We start from the raw sequence: 20,699 nt of genomic DNA on the forward strand, positions 1-20,699 counted from the left end.
AAAAAAAAGAGCGCAAAAAAAAAAGAGCGAAAAAAAAAATTCAGAGTGTGCTTTTCCCTTGTTTACGTGCCGCGCCGTGATTTTGTTGGTGTTCTAGGCTCGCGTCTCTAGCACAGTCTAGCCTAGGACCAGCACAGTACCGTCGTTGAGCGTTTATTCAACTTTGCATCTCTGAATTGATTATTGCTGACCCTTTTTGCTACCATACTATAAGCCTTCCCAGCTCCACATACATCTACGTCGTGTGTTTGACTCTCCCTGGTAATCGCTCTATCCAAGCTTTGAGAGTTTTTGAATACAACGGTTGCCGATCACCGCCTGCTGCTGGGTAAGAACTGGTAAGAATCTGAGATTTGCTTGACGGATTTGTGATACACCACCACCACTTCTTAGTAGTCTGTAGGATCATATTCTTGTGTGTTTCTATTGCTGCTAACCATGCCAGGATCACAAGCCGACGAGATTGACTGGGAGAATTTATCGAACAAGGAGCTTCATGATAAGTTTCAGCAAATGATGACTGAACAGGTGCAAGATGTGCTGAACAATTTTGAAGAGGCCATGGAGAAGATCACTGGCCTTGAGAAGACGTTCGAAACAAAGCTCGATAACAAGTTTAATGAATTGCTCGCGCGTCTTCCACCACCACCACCCGCTGCACCTAACGCACCTCTCCAACAACAACAACAACGACTACCTCCACGTCGCGAAGCAGACCTCCGCCGAGCAAGCCGTGTTCCTCTTGCGTTTGGCCAAACTGTTGGTGCTGCTGTTGATACTTCTGTGGCTCCTGCTGCTGATGCGGAGGAGGATGATTATGTGGGAGATTATGAGGATGAGGTTGATCAAAATCAACACTACATGCAGCCACCTGTACCACCACCAGCAGGTCGACCTCAGGTATATATTCGTAATGGTAGGCCTGCACCACCACCTCAGGTACGAGATGATGTCCATATTCTTAAACTGAAATTGAATATTCCACCATTTGAGGGTAGATATGTTCCTGATATATATCTTACTTGGGAGTTAGAAACTGAACAACGATTTACATGTTTACAATATCCTGAGGAGAGATGAGTTGCTGCTGCCGTTTGTGCTTTCACTAGTTTTGCATATGTATGGTGGTCTGAACATTGTAGATTATATCCTATTCCAACTACCTGGGCTGCTTTGAAAACTGCTATGCGTACGCGTTGGGTTCCACCATATTATCAACGTGAATTGCTTCAAAAATTGCAGCGTTTAAGACAAGGGAAAAATTCTGTAGAAGAATATTATCAGGAATTACAAACTGGCATGATTAGATGTGGTATTGTTGAGGAGAATGAAGCTATGCTTGCACGTTTTCTGGGTGGATTAAATAGAGAGATTCAGACCATTCTAGACTATAAGGAGTATACTAATATCACTCGTTTATTCCATCTTGCTTGTAAAGCTGAACGTGAAGTGCAGGATCGACAAGCATTGGGGCGAACTAACTTTTCTGCAGGCCGACCTTCATCATGGACACCACGTGCATCTTCTACTTCAACTGCACCAGCACCTCCATCCGGTGCCACCTCCAGCCGTGATACAAGAAAACAGGCACAACCACCATTATCTTCCAAGAGCGCACCTGCTGGTCCTGCACAGCGTTCTTCTTCTTCCATGGCATCAACAGGGCACACAAGTGATATTATTTGTCGTCGTTGTAAGGGAGGAGGTCATTATGCGAGGGAATGCAAATCTTCGCGTGTGATGATTGCTACCGCGGATGGTGGATATGAGTCCGCTAGTGACTATGATGAGGAGACATTGGCTCTTATTACACGTGAAGAACATGGTGGAGATGATTCTGATCATGAGACGCAATACATGGCTCCTGAAGACGCTGACAGGTATGAATGTTTAGTTGATCAACGTGTTTTGAGTGTGCAGGTCACACAAGCTGAGCAAAATCAGAGGCACAATTTGTTCCATACCAAGGGAGTTGTGAAGGAACGTTCTGTGCGCGTCATAATAGACGGAGGGAGCTGCAACAACTTGGCTAGCATGGAGATGGTGGAGAAGCTTTCTCTCACCACAAGACCACATCCACATCCTTACTACATCCAATGGTTCAACAACAGTGGCAAGGTTAAGGTAACACGTACTGTTCGTGTGCATTTTTGATGAGGACATCAATACAATTGTTACACCCACAGCCCCTGCTGCTATACATACTGGACCAATTACTAGAGCTCGTGCACGCCAACTAAATTACCAGGTACTTTCGTTTCTTGGTAATGATTCTAATGTTCATGAGAATATGATGCTGCCTAAATTGGATACATTTGTTTTGCTTACAAATGAAGGGCCTAGCTTGGAGAAGGATGAACATTGGAGCAAGAACAAGCATGGAGATGATGGCATGCGCAAGGGAAACAAGAACGGAGTTACAAGTGATGATTTCAGGACTTTGAAGCCACCATAATGGGTGCATGAAGCCTTGGACGAAATATACAAGATGCCACTTCATAAGTTTCGTCCCGAGGCTATTTTAGGTGCTGCGTCACCTTATTATTGGGCCAGGCCCATGTAATTTCGAAATACATAAGTATAGGCTATTTTTAGAGTCCGTATGTGTGGGGAAACAAGAGATAGGGTTGATTTCGGACCACTCCACCAAGGGCCATGAAATTCCCCCCCCCCCCTCTTCCTCCATATATACAGCCCTTAGGGCATCGTTTAGACTTTGGGTTTTGTTTAGATTAAAAGTTCGCCATAGCTGCAACTTCGCGCACTTCGTTTGTGTTCAACGACCAGACAAAGGCGTCACAGAACCCCACCTTGATCAATAAAGTTTTCATCTTATATTCGCAATATCCAGATTGCAATCTTAGTTTCTTGCGTGTTCTTCGTTGGCTCGCAGGAAACAGACCCTCGTGGTCAGGTTGATCGTGCTCCGGCGTGGTCAATAACCTCTCGGAGTTGGTTTAGCGATTGCTAAGGCGCGACGTCCTCGCACGTTCGTAGTCGGATCGTCAAAGTCGACTTTGACCAAAGCGATATCCATCATCTCATCGAAAGACGGGACACCTCCACCTCTATCAACCATCAGTCATAAGATATCTAGGGACTCCAAACCTCAGAAAAATAACTTCTTTAAGCATTTTAATAGAAGCGTTATGATCAGCACTACTAGTTGGAATAGATTCTACCCACTTAGTAACGTAATCAACAGCAACTAAAATATGTGTATAACCATTGGAGGCAGGAAAAGGTCTGATGAGGACATGACTACCTTGGATATGACCAAAAATATTGCATATATGCATATTTGTCAGGTGATTTCTAGTGCAAACTATTCAATAATCTATTTATGTTATCCAGAACAAAAATACTTCACACACTTTTGTGTTTTGTCTAATTGCAGGTGTATGGGACATTTGTACAATCCACATATGAAGATAAGGAAGAAAGAGATGTTTATTTGCTGCCCAAAAAGTTCTCTCACGTCACTTTTGGCCCAAGAGAAGATAGAGTCCAAGTCTCTCACGTTCTGGATTCAGATTCGGACTGCACAAACACACCTGACTCAAAACGCCCACAAGTTTTTCATACGGACTCCGAATTGGGTGATTCTTTTTTTTGTTGGAAACTAGATTTCGTGCACTTTCCAACCCAATTGGAATCACCTTCAAATTCGTCCGGAGCGTTGAGTTGTGGACGAAACAATCTGATGCTGCAGCAGAATCCGAGTCAAACTACAAGTCCAAAGGTGTTACATCACCTCCACTTGGGCCCATTGGCCTTGTACGACCTAGATTTAGTTTTAGGCTGCCTTGGGACGTCCTCCCACCTCCTTGGCCTCCACCCCTTGCTCCTATATAAGTAGATCCATCTAGTAGCTTTTCCTAGGGATTTGTTTAGTTAAAAGTTAGCCATTGCAACTTCGTGTACTTCGTTTGTGTCCAACGACCAGACCAAGACCGCTTACGGATCCCCACCTTTATCAATACTTCATATATACTCGCAATATTCGGATTGCTTTTATCATATTCTTGCTTGTTCTTCGATTGCTTGCAGGAATAGACCTTCGTGGTCAGGTTGATTGTGCTCCGGCGTGGTCAATAACCTCTCGGAGTTGGTTTAGCGATTGCTAAGGCACAACGTCGTGCATGTTTGTAGTCGGATCGTCAAAGTCATCTCCACCAAATCGATAGTTATCATCTCATCGAAAGATCGGGACACCTTTGCCTCTATCAAGTGGTATCAGTTTTCAGGTTGCTCGGTGAGAATTTCCAGTTTTCCTAGATTAGATTTATTTTCTTACCTATTATCCAAGAAAAAGCCACAAAAAAAGTTAGATCTATTCATTTTTGCATTGGAAAGCTTGAGTTAGTAGCATTCTTTGAAAGAATTTATCAGAAAATTGTCTCAAACTTTTCAAGAGGAAAGTTGGAGAGAGAGTTGTTGTATATCCTGCTTGGCAGTTGTTTTACATCATTATCTTCACTGCCGTTGTGATCTTCACTTATATCTTGTTGTCAAGAGCTACTTAGTATCCTTCATTGATGCTAGTTGTGCTACGCCGTGACCTCATTAGTGTTCTAGGCTCGCATCTCTAGTCCGGTCTAGCCTAGGACCAGCACAGTACCGTCGTTGAGCGTTTATTCAACATTGCATCTTTGAATTGATTATTACTAATCTTTTGCTACCATATATAGCCAACCCAGCTCCACATATTTCTATACCGTGTATACGTACGCTCCCCTGGCAATCGCTTTACTCAATATTCGGAGTTACTTGACATCGCTGGTTGCCGATCACCGCCTGCTGCATGGTAAGAACTTGTAAGACATTGATATTTGCTTTACTGTGAGCGTTTTACCACCACATCCTAGTAGTTATAGGAACATTAATTTTTGGGTTTTGTTTCTTGTTCTACTAATCATGACAGGATCCAGAGTCAATTCATGGGCTTTGTCGATTGCGGGAGACGTGCCACCACCTTTGCAAATACCACAACCGTCACGAGAGGTCCACAAACATCCAAATGCACATGATCAGGTTAATGTATCTATACCACCATTTAATGGCCGTTTTAAACCTGCTTTATATATTGAATGGGAGTTCGACATAAAAAATATATTTGCTTCCCATAATTTCAATGAACATAAAAAGGTTAAGGTTGCGGTTGGTTCTTTCACTGGTTATGCTTTGGTTTGGTGGAGTGAATATTGTCGGTTACACCCTGATTATATACCTACTACTTGGGATGATTTGAAACTTGCCATGCGACATACTTTTGTCCCTGCTTATTATACTCGTGACATGATTAAGAAGTTGCAACACTTAAAACAAGGTAGTGACACTGTAACAAAATATTATGATGATTTACAAACTACCTTGTTGCATTCCTCTTTAGAAGAAAGTGAAGATGATTTTATGGATAGATTTTGGGGAGGATTAAACCGTGATATTCAAGAGATACTAATTCATGAAGAGTGTCATCCTATGGACCATCTGTTTCATCTTGCTTGCAAAGCTGAACAGGAAATAAAATGACGTGTTGGCCACGAGGAGAACAAGCGCACGGTGCACATTCCAAGAGTTGATATGATTGTTCCTTCAACTACTAAGCATACTATGACAACCACATCCGTTGTTGTCAGGACTACATCACCTCCACCATGTGACACATCGCCCCCGAGAGTGGCTACATCATCTGAGTTGATCATAAGAGGTAATGACAAAGGTACTGATCTTCCATCTCTACATGAGAATGATGAATGCCTTGTCAATTTGAATGCGCCATCTGATGAGCTACCCACTACTTTGATCACACCACCTATTTTAGAGGACTACGTTGATAATTTGACTTTGCCATGTGATCAAACAACTGAAATACCAACAATTTTGAGTGCACCCATTGAATTAACTATTGATGCAAAAGAACCAATGTTTAATCATTTTGATATGACCTCTAATCTTGGTGATGATTCTGTGTTGAATGACTTATTGCATGTTTGCTTATTTAAGCATGTTGTAGCATGTAAATTTGATGCAGGTAAGGTTTATTCACCAATGTTGGGATGGTTTAATGATGAACATTGTCAATCTTTTGAAATGAGTAAGAGCTTCACTTATATGTGCAAACTGAGTTGCAATATTTTCATGCCTTCTACTTCTTGTGCTAATTTTTTGGCTTTAGATTTTATGAACTATGCAAGTTACTCATCTATTCATGTGTCATATATGCAAAAATCAAGGGAAGTAAAAATGGATGACATATACATATACAACATGTACACCTTGTCTCTTTTGTTAGCCACATTTCAGATTAAGCAACGCCGAGGACGGCTTTATTTTCAAGAAGGGGAGGATGATGAGGACATGACTACCTTGGATATGACCAAAAATATTTCATATATGCATATTTGTCAGGTGATTTCTAGTGCAAACTATTCAATAATCTATTTATGTTATCCAGAACAAAAATACTTCACACACTTTTGTGTTTTGTCTAATTGCAGGTGTATGGGACATTTGTACAATCCACATATGAAGATAAGGAAGAAAGAGATGTTTATTTGCTGTCCAAAAAGTTCTCTCACGTCACTTTTGGCCCAAGAGAAGATAGAGTCCAAGTCTCTCACGTTCTGGATTCAGATTCGGACTGCACAGACATACCTGACTCAAAACGCACACAAGTTTTTCATACGGACTCCGAATTGGGTGATTCTTTTTTTGTTGGAAACTAGATTTCGTGTACTTTCCAACCCAATTGGAATCACCTTCAAATTCGTCCGGAGCGTTGAGTTGAGAACGAAACAATCTGATGCTGCAGCAGAATCCGAGTCAAACTACAAGTCCAAAGGTGTTACATCACCTCCACTTGGGCCCATTGGCCTTGTACGACCTAGATTTAGTTTTAGGCTGCCTTGGGACGTCCTCCCACCTCCTTGGCCGCCACCCCTTGCTCCTATATAAGTAGATCCATCTAGTAGCTTTTCCTTGGGATTTGTTTAGTTAAAAGTTAGCCATTGCAACTTCGTGTACTTCGTTTGTGTCCAACGACCAGACCAAGACCGCTTACGGATCCCCACCTTTATCAATACTTCATATATATTCGCAATATTCAGATTGCTTTTATCATATTCTTGCTCGTTCTTCGATTGCTTGCAGGAATAGACCTTCGTGGTCAGGTTGATCGTGCTCCGGCGTGGTCAATAACCTCAGGAGATTGGTTTAGCGATTGCTAAGGCGCAACGTCGTGCACGTTTGTAGTCGGATCGTCAAAGTCGTCTCCACCAAATCGATAGTTATCATCTCATCGAAAGATCGGGACACCCTCGCCTCTATCAAGTGGTATCAGTTTTCAGGTTGCTCGGTGAGAATTTCCAGTTTTTGCTAGATTAGATTTATTTTCTTACCTATTGTCCAAGAAAAAGCCACAAAAAAAAGTTAGATCTATTCATCCTTTGTCCTAGCCAGACTGACCCTTTGCAATTTTCTTTTCATTGTTTGCATTATTGAATTATCGGTTGCATCGCCGTGTCGAGTTGCTGGTCTTAGTGTCTAGTTCCTTTAGAGTTTCGAGTTCTGTTCACATTAATCACGCAGCCGCTGCATCATTATCCCATCCGTTGTCCACCATCCCATCCATCAATTTCCACCACGTGCTACGCACTGTTTATTGTCATAATCATAGTTGAGGTCACTCACATCTTCGCCGGATCAAATCTGCATCTTATCTAGTTTGTGATAGAGGCAAAGGTGTCCCGTCTTTCGATGAGATGGTGGATTTCGCTTTGGTGGAAGTCGACTTTGACGATCCGACTACGAACGTGCGAGGACGTCGCGCCTTAGCAATCGCTAAACCAACTCCGAGAGGTTATTGACCACGCCGGAGCACGATCAACCTGACCACGAGGGTCTGTTTCCTGCGAGCAAACGAAGAACAAGCAAGAAACTAAGATTGCAATCTGGATATTGCGAATATAAGATGAAAGCTTTATTGATCAAGGTGGGGTTCTGTGACGCCTTTGTCTGGTCGTTGAACACAAACGAAGTACGCGAAGTTGCAGCTATGGCGAACTTTTAATCTAAACAAAACCCAAAGTCTAAACGATGCCCTAAGGGCTGTATATATGGAGGAAGAGGGGGGGAATTTCGTGGCCCTTGGTGGAGGGGTCCGAAATCAACCATATCTCTTGTTTCCCCACACATACAGACTCTAAAAATAGCCTATACTTATGTATTTCGAAATTACATGGGCCTGGCCCAATAATAAGGTGACGCAGCACCTAAAATAGCCTCGGGACGAAATTTATGAAGTGGCATCTTGTATATTTCGTCCAAGGCTTCATGCACCCATTATGGTGGCTTCAAAGTCCTGAAATCATCACTTGTAACTCCGTTCTTGTTTCCCTTGCGCATGCCATCATCTCCATGCTTGTTCTTGCTCCAATGTTCATCCTTCTCCAAGCTAGGCCCTTCATTTGTAAGCAAAACAAATGTATCCAATTTAGGCAGCATCATATTCTCATGAACATTAGAATCATTACCAAGAAACGAAAGTACCTGGTAATTTAGTTGGCGTGCACGAGCTCTAGTAATTGGTCCAGTATGTATAGCAGCAGGGGCTGTGGGTGTAACAATTGTATTGATGTCCTCATCACATTGTCAATCTTTTGAAATGAATAAGAGCTTCACTTATATGTGCAAACTGAGTTGCAATATTTTCATGCCTTCTACTTCTTGTGCTAATTTTTTGGCTTTAGATTTTATGAGCTATGCAAGTTACTCATCTATTCATGTGTCATATATGCAAAAATCAAGGGAAGTAAAAATGGATGACATATACATATACAACATGTACACCTTGTCTCTTTTGTTAGCCACATTTCAGATTAAGCAACGCCGAGGACGGCTTTATTTTCAAGAAGGGGAGGATGATGAGGACATGACTACCTTGGATATGACCAAAAATATTGCATATATGCATATTTGTCAGGTGATTTCTAGTGCAAACTATTCAATAATCTATTTATGTTATCCAGAACAAAAATACTTCACACACTTTTGTGTTTTGTCTAATTGCAGGTGTATGGGACATTTGTACAATCCACATATGAAGATAAGGAAGAAAGAGATGTTTATTTGCTGTCCAAAAAGTTCTCTCACGTCACTTTTGGCCCAAGAGAAGATAGAGTCCAAGTCTCTCACGTTCTGGATTCAGATTCGGACTGCACAAACACACCTGACTCAAAACGCACACAAGTTTTTCATACGGACTCCGAATTGGGTGATTCTTTTTTTTGTTGGAAACTAGATTTCGTGCACTTTCCAACCCAATTGGAATCACCTTCAAATTCGTCCGGAGCGTTGAGTTGTGAACGAAACAATCTGATGCTGCAGCAGAATCCGAGTCAAACTACAAGTCCAAAGGTGTTACATCACCTCCACTTGGGCCCATTGGCCTTGTACGACCTAGATTTAGTTTTAGGCTGCCTTGGGACGTCCTCCCACCTCCTTGGCCTCCACCCCTTGCTCCTATATAAGTAGATCCATCTAGTAGCTTTTCCTGGGGATTTGTTTAGTTAAAAGTTAGCCATTGCAACTTCGTGTACTTCGTTTGTGTCCAACGACCAGACCAAGACCGCTTACGGATCCCCACCTTTATCAATACTTCATATATACTCGCAATATTCGGATTGCTTTTATCATATTCTTGCTTGTTCTTCGATTGCTTGCAGGAATAGACCTTCGTGGTCAGGTTGATTGTGCTCCGGCGTGGTCAATAACCTCTCGGAGTTGGTTTAGCGATTGCTAAGGCACAACATCGTGCACGTTTGTAGTCGGATCGTCAAAGTCATCTCCACCAAATCGATAGTTATCATCTCATCGAAAGATCGGGACACCTTTGCCTCTATCAAGGTCCCATATAATCAAAGCACCAAACATCAAACAGTTCAATAACAAGAGAATAATTCATAGGCATTTCTAGACGTCTACTGATGTTACCTATTCTTTGACATTCATCACGAGAGAAGACAAACTTACGAGCATCTTTGAAAAGAGTAGGCCAATAAAAACCAGATTGTAGTACCTTGTGTGCAGTTCTATCTCCAGCGTGGTGTCCTCCATAGGATTCAGAGTGACACTTGCGTAGGATTTGTTCATGTTCATGCTCAGGCACACAACGTCTCATAATACCATCTACTCCTTCTTTATAAAGGTGTGGATCATCCCGGAAGTAATGTCATAAATCATAAAAGAACTTTTTCTTTTGCTCGTATGTGAAACTAGGCGGTATATATTTAGCAACAATGTAATTAGCATAATCAACATACCAAGGAGCAGTACGGGAAGTATTGACGACCGCTAATTGTTCATCAGGAAAACTATCATTAATAAGCAGTGGGTCATCAAGAACATTCTCTAGCCTAGACAAGTTGTCTGCAACGGGGTTCTCAGCTCCTTTTCTATCAATAATATGCAAGTCAAATTCTTGGAGCAAGAGAACCCATCTAATGAGTCTAGGCTTAGCATCTTTCTTTTCCATAAGATATTTAATAGTAGCATGATCAGTGTGAATAGTAACTTTGGAATCAACAATATAAGGTCTATACTTATCACATGCAAACACAACTTCTAAGAATTCTTTTTCAGTGGTAGCATAATTTCTCTGGGCAGTATCAAGAGTCTTGCTAGCATAATGGATAACATTCAATTTCTTATCAACTCTTTGCCCAAAAACAACCCCTACAGCATAATCACTAGCATCGCACATAATTTCAAAAGGTAAATTCCAATCATGTGGCTGAACAATAGGTGCAGTGATCAAAGCTTTCTTGAGTGTTTCAAATGCTTCTACACAATCATCATCAAAGACAAAAAGGAATATCTTTTTACAATAAATTAGTCAGAGGCCTAGAGATTTTAGAAAAGTCCTTAGAACCTTCTATAAAAGCCGGCATGACCAAGAAAACTTCTTATACCTTTTATGTCCTTGGGACATGGCATCTTTTCAATAGCATCAACTTTGGCTTTATCAACTTCAATACCTCTCTCGGAGATCTTGTGCCCCAAGACAATGCCTTCATTAACCAGAAAGTGACACTTTTCCCAATTCAGGACGAGAGTCGCATCTCTGCAAAACTCGATCAAGGTTGCTCAAACAATCATCAAAAGAGGATCCATAGACGGAGAAGTCATCCATGAATATCTCACAAATCTTTTCACGAAAATTAGAAAATATAGCCATCATGCATCTTTGAAAGGTAGCAGGTGCATTACATAAATCAAAAGGCATACGTCTTGATGAGGACATCAATACAATTGTTACACCCACAGCCCCTGCTGCTATACATACTGGACCAATTACTAGAGCTCGTGCACGCCAACTAAATTACCAGGTACTTTCGTTTCTTGGTAATGATTCTAATGTTCATGAGAATATGATGCTGCCTAAATTGGATACATTTGTTTTGCTTACAAATGAAGGGCCTAGCTTGGAGAAGGATGAACATTGGAGCAAGAACAAGCATGGAGATGATGGCATGCACAAGGGAAACAAGAACGGAGTTACAAGTGATGATTTCAGGACTTTGAAGCCACCATAATGGGTGCATGAAGCCTTGGACGAAATATACAAGATGCCACTTCATAAATTTCGTCCCGAGGCTATTTTAGGTGCTGCGTCACCTTATTATTGGGCCAGGCCCATGTAATTTCGAAATACATAAGTATAGGCTATTTTTAGAGTCCGTATGTGTGGGGAAACAAGAGATAGGGTTGATTTCGGACACCTCCACCAAGGGCCACGAAATTCCCCCCCTCTTCCTCCATATATACAGCCCTTAGGGCATCGTTTAGACTTTGGGTTTTGTTTAGATTAAAAGTTCGCCATAGCTGCAACTTCGCGTACTTCGTTTGTGTTCAACGACCAGACAAAGGCGTCACAGAACCCCACCTTGATCAATAAAGCTTTCATCTTATATTCGCAATATCCAGATTGCAATCTCAGTTTCTTGCTTGTTCTTCGTTTGCTCGCAGGTAACAGACCCTCGTGGTCAGGTTGATCGTGCTCCGGCGTGGTCAATAACCTCTCGGAGTTGGTTTAGCGATTGCTAAGGCGCGACGTCCTCGCACGTTCGTAGTCGGATCGTCAAAGTCGACTTCCACCAAAGCGATATCCATCATCTCATCGAAAGACGGGACACCTTTGCCTCTATCAAGTGGTATCAGATTTCCAGGTTGCTCGGTGAGATTTTACAGTTTTTCGTAGTTTAGATCGAGTCTGTTCTTCATACCTACAGTCCACGAAAAAAGCCACAAAAAAAATTAGGGTTAGTTCATCATATCCGAACCAATCTGAGCCTTTGCATAATCTTTTTAGGGTTTTGCTTTGTTGAATTTGCGGTTGCATCGTCGGTCTAGTTGCTGGTCTTAGAGTCTAGTCTTTTAGAGTTTCGAGTTCTGGTCATAAGTTGTCACGCCGCCGCCGCACCATCATCATCGCCCCTGCCATCTACCACCACCGCTCCGAATCCGTATCCATATACCACCACCAATTCGTGTCCATATACCACCACCGATCCATATCCATATACTACCACCGCTACCACCACCGCTGCCATATACCACCACCATATATCCACCACCAATCCGAGTTCCTTGCTTATTAGGTTTGTTTTCGACATCCATCTAGTTTCCGATTCGTGTTTCCTTGCCGGAGTAGGTTTCGGAAAAAAAAAACTGTTGGTGCTGCTGTTTCCTTACCTCCACGTCGCGAAGCAGACCTCCGCCGAGCAAGTCGTGTTCCTCTTGCGTTTGGCCAAACTGTTGGTGCTGCTGTTGATACTTCTGTGGCTCCTGCTGCTGATGCGGAGGAGGATGATTATGTGGGAGATTATGAGGATGAGGCTGATCAAAATCAACACTACGTGCAGCCACCTGTACCACCACCAGCAGGTTGACCTCAGGTATATATTCGTAATGGTAGGCCTGCACCACCACCTCAGGTACGAGATGATGTCCATATTCCTAAACTGAAATTGAATATTCCACCATTTGAGGGTAGATATGTTCCTGATATATATCTTACTTGGGAGTTAGAAACTGAACAACGATTTACATGTTTACAATATCCTGAGGAGAGACGAGTTGCTGCTGCCGTTTGTGCTTTCACTAGTTTTGCATGTGTATGGTGGTCTGAACATTGTAGATTATATCCTATTCCAACTACTTGGGCTGCTTTGAAAACTGCTATGCGTACGCGTTGGGTTCCACCATATTATCAACGTGAATTGCTTCAAAAATTGCAGCGTTTAAGACAAGGGAAAAATTCTGTAGAAGAATATTATCAGGAATTACAAACTGGCATGATTAGATGTGGTATTGTTGGGGAGAATGAAGCTATGCTTGCACGTTTTCTGGGTGGATTAAATAGAGAGATTCAGACCATTCTAGACTATAAGGAGTATACTAATATCACTCGTTTATTCCATCTTGCTTGTAAAGCTGAACGTGAAGTGCAGGATCGACAAGCATTGGGGCGAACTAACTTTTCTGCAGGCCGACCTTCATCATGGACACCACGTGCATCTTCTACTTCAACTGCACCAGCACCTCCATCCGGTGCCACCTCCAGCCGTGATACAAGAAAACAGGCACAACCACCATTATCTGCCAAGAGCGCACCTGTGGGGCCTGCACAGCGTTCTTCTTCTTCCATGGCATCAACAGGGCACACAAGTGATATTATTTGTCGTCGTTGTAAGGGAGGAGGTCATTATGCGAGAGAATGCAAATCTCCGCGTGTGATGATTGCTACCGCGGATGGTGGATATGAGTCTGCTTGATGAGGACATCAATACAATTGTTACACCCACAGCCCCTGCTGCTATACATACTGGACCAATTACTAGAGCTCGTGCACGCCAACTAAATTACCAGGTACTTTCGTTTCTTGGTAATGATTCTAATGTTCATGAGAATATGATGCTGCCTAAATTGGATACATTTGTTTTGCTTACAAATGAAGGGCCTACCTTGGAGAAGGATGAACATTGGAGCAAGAACAAGCATGGAGATGATGGCATGCGCAAGGGGAACAAGAACGGAGTTACAAGTGATGATTCCAGGACTTTGAAGCCACCATAATGGGTGCATGAAGCCTTGGACGAAATATACAAGATGCCACTTCATAAATTTCGTCCCGAGGCTATTTTAGGTGCTGCGTCACCTTATTATTGGGCCAGGCCCATGTAATTTCGAAATACATAAGTATAGGCTATTTTTAGAGTCCGTATGTGTGGGGAAACAAGAGATAGGGTTGATTTCGGACCCCTCCACCAAGGGCCACGAAATTCCCCCCTGTTCCTCCATATATACAGCCCTTAGGGCATCGTTTAGACTTTGGGTTTTGTTTAGATTAAAAGTTCGCCATAGCTGCAACTTCGCGTACTTCGTTTGTGTTCAACGACCAGACAAAGGCGTCACAGAACCCCACCTTGATCAATAAAGCTTTCATCTTATATTCGCAATATCCAGATTGCAATCTTAGTTTCTTGCTTGTTCTTCGTTTGCTCGCAGGAAACAGACCCTCGTGGTCAGGTTGATCGTGCTCCGGCGTGGTCAATAACCTCTCGGAGTTGGTTTAGCGATTGCTAAGGCGCGACGTCCTCGCACGTTCGTAGTCGGATCGTCAAAGTCGACTTCCACCAAAGCGAAATCCACCATCTCATTGAAAGACGGGACACCTTTGCCTCTATCAAGTGGTATCAGATTTCCAGGTTGCTCGGTGAGATTTTACAGTTTTTCGTAGTTTAGATTGAGTCTGTTCTTCATACCTACAGTCCACGAAAAAGCCAAAAAAAAATTAGGGTTAGTTCATCATATCCGAACCAATCTGAGCCTTTGCATAATCTTTTTAGGGTTTTGCTTTGTTGAATTTGCGGTTGCATCGTCGTGTCTAGTTGCTGGTCTTAGAGTCTAGTCTTTTAGAGTTTCGAGTTCTGGTCATAAGTTGTCACGCCGCCGCCGCACCATCATCATCGCCCCTGCCATCTACCATCACCACACCGAATCCGTATCCATATACCACCACCAATCCGTGTCCATATACCACCACCGATCCATATCCATATACTACCACCGCTACCACCACCGCTGCCATATACCACCACCATATATCCACCACCAATCCGAGTTCTTTGCTTATTAGGTTTGTTTTCGGGATCCCTCTAGATTCCGATTCGTGTTTCCTTGCCGGAGTAGGTTTCGAAAAAAAAAGAGTCGGGTAGCCACGCTCCGTTTAGGCCCAAAATTTTTCGAAAACGCATTTTTTCGAAAATTTTTCTGGCTATCCTATTTTTAGGTGTTTCTGAGTGTTTTGAGACAGGTGCCATTATAGGAAGTTTTTTTTGACCCGTTTCCAGTTTTTGGGTCCGGGCAGTCAAAAAAAAAAATTGGTCGAAAAAATTTCGTGCCCATCCTGTCAGTTTGAGCTAAGAAGAGTTTTGAGACACTCGCCATTATAGTGATTTTTCACAAAAAAAAAGAGCGAAAAAAAAATCCAGAGTGTGGTTTTCCCTTGTTTACGTGCCGCGCCGTGATTTTGTTAGTGTTCTAGGCTCGCGTCTCTAGCACAGTCTAGCCTAGGACCAGCACAGTACCGTCGTTGAGCGTTTATTCAACTTTGCATCTCTGAATTGATTATTGCTGACCCTTTTTGCTACCATATTATAAGCCTTCCCAGCTCCACATATATCTACGTCGTGCGTTTGACTCTCCCTGGTAATCGCTCTATCCAAGCTTTGAGAGTTTTTGACTACAACGGTTGCCGATCACCGCCTGCTGCTGGGTAAGAACTGGTAAGAATTTGAGATTTGCTTGACGGATTTGTGACACCCACCACCACCACTTGTTCGTAGTCTGTAGGATCATATTCTTGTGTGTTTCTATTGCTGCTAACCATGCCAGGATCACAAGCCGACGAGATTGACTGGGAGAATTTATCGAACAAGGAGCTTCATGATAAGTTTCAGCAAATGATGACTGAACAGGTGCAAGATGTGCTGAACAATTTTGAAGAGGCCATGGAGAAGATCACTGGCCTTGAGAAGACGTTCGAAACAAAGCTCGATAACAAGTTTAATGAATTGCTCGCGCGTTTTCCACCACCACCACCCGCTGCACCTAACGCACCTCTCCAACAACAACAACAACGACTACCTCCACGTCGCGAAGCAGACCTCCGCCGAGCAAGCCGTGTTCCTCTTGCGTTTGGCCAAACTGTTGGTGCTGCTGTTGATACTTCTGTGGCTCCTGCTGCTGATGCGGAGGAGGATGATTATGTGGGAGATTATGAGGATGAGGTTGATCAAAATCAACACTACGTGCAGCCACCTATACCACCACCAGCAGGTCGACCTCAGGTATATATTCGTAATGGTAGGCCTGCACCACCACCTCAGGTACGAGATGATGTCCATATTCCTAAACTGAAATTGAATATTCCACCATTTGAGGGTAGATATGTTCCTGATATATATCTTACTTGGGAGTTAGAAACTGAACAACGATTTACATGTTTACAATATCCTGAGGAGAGACGAGTTGCTGCTGCCGTTTGTGCTTTCACTAGTTTTGCATGTGTATGGTGGTCTGAACATTGTAGATTATATCCTATTCCAACTACTTGGGCTGCTTTGAAAACTGCTATGCGTACGCGTTGGGTTCCACCATATTATCAACGTGAATTGCTTCAAAAGTTGCAGCGTTTAAGACAAGGGAAAAATTCTGTAGAAGAATATTATCAGGAATTACAAACTGGCATGATTAGATGTGGTATTGTTGAGGAGAATGAAGCTATGCTTGCACGTTTTCTGGGTGGATTAAATAGAGAGATTCAGACCATTCTAGACTATAAGGAGTATACTAATATCACTCGTTTATTCCATCTTGCTTGTAAAGCTGAACGTGAAGTGCAGGATCGACAAGCATTGGGGCGAACTAACTTTTCTGCAGGCCGACCTTCATCATGGACACCACGTGCATCTTCTACTTCAACTGCACCAGCACCTCCATCCGGTGCCACCTCCAGCCGTGATACAAGAAAACAGGCACAACCACCATTATCTGCCAAGAGCGCACCTGCGGGGCCTGCACAGCGTTCTTCTTCTTCCATGGCATCAACAGGGCACACAAGTGATATTATTTGTCGTCGTTGTAAGGGAGGAGGTCATTATGCGAGAGAATGCAAATCTCCGCGTGTGATGATTGCTACCGCGGATGGTGGCTATGAGTCCGCTAGTGACTATGATGAGGAGACTTTGGCTCTTATTACACGTGAAGAACATGGTGGAGATGATTCTGATCATGAGACGCAATACATGGCTCCTGAAGACGCTGACAGGTATGAATGTTTAGTTGCTCAACGTGTTTTGAGTGTGCAGGTCACACAAGCTGAGCAAAATCAGAGGCACAATTTGTTCCATACCAAGGGAGTTGTGAAGGAACGTTCTGTGCGCGTCATAATAGACGGAGGGAGCTGCAACAACTTGGCTAGCATGGAGATGGTGGAGAAGCTTTCTCTCACCACAAGACCACATCCACATCCTTACTACATCCAATGGTTCAACAACAGCGGCAAGGTTAAGGTAACACGTACTGTTTGTGTGCATTTTAGTATCTCTACATATGCTGATTATGTTGATTGTGATGTGGTACCTATGCAAGCATGTTCCTTATTACTTGGTAGACCATGGCAATTTGATAAAAATTCTGTACACCATGGTAGAAACAATCACTATACTCTTGTTCATAAGGATAAAAATATTACTTTGCTTCCTATGACTCCTAATTCCATTTTGAAAGATGACATTAATAGAGCTAATAAAGCACAACAGGAGAAGAATAAGAGTGAAAATCAGATTGTGGCAAAAGAATTTGAGCAACAAATGAAGCCTAATAATAAACCATCTAGTGTTGCTTCTGAAATTAAATTGAAAAGTGCATGTTTATTTGCCACCAAATCTGATATTGATGAGCTAGATTTCAGCAAATCTGTTTGCTATGCTTTTGTGTGCAAAGAGGCATTATTTTCATTCGAGGACGTGCCTTCCTCTTTGCCTCCTGCTGTCACTAACATTTTGCAGGAGTTCGCTGACGTTTTTCCACAAGACGGGCCACCGGGATTACCGCCTATTCGAGGGATTGAGCATCAGATTGACTTAATTCCCGGTGCTTCACTGCCAAACCGTGCACCATACCGTACCAATCCAGAGGAGACGAAGGAGATTATGCGTCAAGTACAAGAGCTTCTCGACAAAGGTTATATACGCGAATCCCTTAGTCCTTGTGCTGTTCCTATTATTCTAGTGCCGAAAAAGGATGGTACATCACGTATGTGTGTTGATTGTAGAGGCATTAATAATATTACTATTCGTTATCGTCATCCTATTCCTAGGCTAGATGATATGCTTGATGAATTGAGTGGCTCTACAATATTTTCCAAAGTTGATTTGCGTAGTGGCTACCATCAAATTCGTATGAAATTGGGAGATGAATGGAAAACAACATTTAAAACTAAGTTTGGATTATATGAGTGGTTAGTCATGCCTTTTGGGTTAACTAATGCACCTAGTACTTTCATGAGATTAATGAACGAAGTTTTACGTGCTTTCATTGGACGATTTGTGGTAGTTTACTTTGATGACATATTGATTTATAGCAGATCTTTGGAGGAACATTTGGAACATTTACGTGCTGTTTTTATTGCTCTACGTGATGCACGTTTGTTTGGTAACCTTGGGAAGTGCACCTTTTGCACCGACCGAGTATCTTTTCTTGGCTATGTTGTTACTCCACAGGGAATTGAAGTTGATAAAGCCAAGATTGAAGCTATTGAGAGTTGGCCGCAGCCCAAAACGGTCACACAAGTGAGGAGTTTTCTTGGCCTCGCTGGATTCTATAGGCGTTTTGTGAGAAATTTCAGCACCATTGCTGCACCTCTCAACGAGCTTACAAAGAAGGATGTGCCTTTTGTTTGGGGTACCGCACAGGAAGAAGCCTTCACGGTATTGAAAGATAAGTTGACACATGCTCCTTTACTCCAACTTCCTGATTTTAATAAGACTTTTGAGCTTGAATGTGATGCTAGTGGAATTGGATTAGGAGGTGTGTTATTACAAGATGGCAAACCTGTTGCATACTTTTCTGAAAAATTGAGTGGGCCTAGTCTGAATTATTCTACTTATGATAAAGAATTATATGCTCTTGTTCGGACTTTAGAAACATGGCAACATTATTTATGGCCCAAAGAATTTGTTATACATTCTGATCATGAATCTTTGAAACATATTAAAAGTCAAGCTAAGCTGAATCGTAGACATGCTAAATGGGTTGAATTCATTGAGACTTTCCCTTATGTCATTAAACACAAGAAGGGAAAAGAAAATGTTATTGCTGATGCATTGTCTCGTCGCTATACTATGCTTTCACAACTTGACTTCAAAATATTTGGTTTGGAGACCATCAAAGATCAATATGTGCATGATGCTGATTTTAAAGATGTAATGCAGAATTGCAAAGAAGGAAGAAGGTGGAACAAGTTTGTCGTTAATGATGGATTTGTGTTTCGTGCTAACAAGCTATGCATTCCAGCTAGCTCCGTTCGTCTTTTGTTGTTGCAGGAGGCGCATGGAGGAGGATTAATGGGACACTTTGGCGTGAAGATGACGGAGGACGTACTTGCTACACATTTCTTTTGGCCAAAGATGAGACGGGATGTTGAGCGTTTTATTGCTCGCTGCACTACATGTCAAAAAGCTAAGTCACGACTCAATCCTCATGGTTTATATATGCCTTTGCCTGTACCTAGTGTTCCTTGGGAGGATATATCTATGGACTTTGTTTTAGGTTTACCTCGAACAAAGAAGGGGAGGGATAGCATATTTGTTGTCGTGGATAGATTCTCGAAAATGGCACACTTTATACCATGTCATAAAAGTGATGATGCTGTTAATGTTGCTGATTTGTTCTTTCGTGAAATTATTCGCTTGCATGGTGTGCCGAATACTATTGTTTCAGATCGTGATACTAAATTTCTTAGCCACTTTTGGAGATGTTTATGGGCTAAGTTGGGGACTAAACTGCTTTTTAGTACTACTTGTCACCCCCAAACTGACGGACAAACTGAAGTAGTCAATAGAACGTTGTCTACTATGCTTAGGGCTGTTTTGAAGAATAATAAGAAAATGTGGGAGGAATGCTTGCCTCATATTGAATTTGCTTATAATCGTTCATTGCATTCTACTACTAAGATGTGCCCTTTTGAAGTTGTGTATGGTTTCCTACCTCGTGCACCTATTGATTTGTTGCCTCTTCCATCTTCGGAGAAGGTTAATTTTGATGCTAAACAACGTGCTGAATTGATTTTAAAAATGCATGAGTTAACTAAGGAAAACATTGAGCGCATGAATGCTAAATATAAACTTGCTGGAGATAAGGGTAGAAAACATGTTGTGTTTGCACCTGGAGATCTTATTTGGTTACATTTGCGTAAGGATAGATTTCCTGATTTGCGCAAATCAAAGTTAATGCCACGTGCTGATGGTCCCTTTAAGGTGTTAGAGAAAATAAATGATAATGCATATAAACTTGAGCTGCCTGCAGATTTTGGGGTTAGTCCCACTTTTAACATTGCAGATTTGAAGCCTTAT

This window comes from Triticum aestivum, chromosome 2B, assembly GCF_018294505.1.
Source record: "Triticum aestivum cultivar Chinese Spring chromosome 2B, IWGSC CS RefSeq v2.1, whole genome shotgun sequence".
In the NCBI taxonomy this organism is placed as follows: domain Eukaryota; kingdom Viridiplantae; phylum Streptophyta; class Magnoliopsida; order Poales; family Poaceae; genus Triticum; species Triticum aestivum.